Here is a 476-nt window from a genome sequence, read left to right on the forward strand (position 1 = left end):
CCGTCCCGCAGGCCCCGCCCACATGCACCTGCCTCCCTCAGCCCCGCCTCTCCAGCTCCCCCTAGAAGCCCGGCCCCCCTGACCCGCTTCTCAGGCTCTGATCCCTCAGCTCCCACCCTTTCTGGTTCACCTCCCTGGTCTCGCCCCTATATGATCCCTCTTTTCCTGGCCTGATCCAACCCATGGATTTTTCAATCACATACTATAAACCTGTCTCCATACCTTTCATTTTCTCCTTTCCATACCTTTCCAATCTATTCGCAGAACTGATCATTTGGAAGGCTGGAATGTAGCATCAGGATTGAAAGGAGACTCATCAAAAACCTGTTACACAGATAACGCAACCTTGCTTGCCAAAAATGAGGAGGACCTGAAGCATTTTCTGCAGAAGATCAAAGACTGCAGTCTTCAATATAGGTTGCAGCTCAACTTAAAGAAAACAAGCATTCTCACCATAGGACCAACTGGCAGCACCA

This window comes from Elephantulus edwardii, unplaced genomic scaffold (genome assembly GCF_000299155.1).
Source record: "Elephantulus edwardii isolate Elephantulus edwardi_28Jun2011 unplaced genomic scaffold, EleEdw1.0 scaffold00006, whole genome shotgun sequence".
NCBI lineage: Eukaryota > Metazoa > Chordata > Mammalia > Macroscelidea > Macroscelididae > Elephantulus > Elephantulus edwardii.